At 33.8% G+C, this 355-nt stretch overlaps 1 protein-coding gene across 1 annotated transcript in view; it reads right to left on the bottom strand.

The window, feature by feature from the left end:
• LOC102768284 (probable ATP-dependent RNA helicase DDX60) overlaps window positions 1-355 on the bottom strand; it is a 112,273-nt gene that overhangs the window by 94,406 nt on the left and 17,512 nt on the right. The window lies entirely within an intron of this gene.

Genomic DNA, 355 nt, shown 5'->3' with positions numbered 1-355 from the left:
AAAGTAACTAGAAAAGAACAGGATATAGGCTTATGATAGTTTTTTTTCTATCAATGGCTGGGTATTAAATTCATTCATTTAAAAATGTTTGTCTATACTCTCTAACAAAACTGGATAGGCCATACCCAGTTTGCAAGTCCATGAATGATTAACTTGTAAATTCTTCAATGTTGCCAGTTCAGACAGTTTTCAGTGGCCATTGAGGCAACTGAGACAAAAATGATGCATTTGCCTGATGTAAAAAGCTATGTTCTCATAAATTGATAATTATAAACCACTGTTCCTGAAAGTATTATCACTACAACCTCCATGCTTTGGAGAAAGTTGGAAAGGAGCAAGAAATTGAAAAGTTCAC

This window comes from Myotis davidii, unplaced genomic scaffold (genome assembly GCF_000327345.1).
Source record: "Myotis davidii unplaced genomic scaffold, ASM32734v1 scaffold392, whole genome shotgun sequence".
Lineage (NCBI taxonomy): Eukaryota > Metazoa > Chordata > Mammalia > Chiroptera > Vespertilionidae > Myotis > Myotis davidii.
This window is presented reverse-complemented; position numbering and strand designations above follow the sequence as displayed.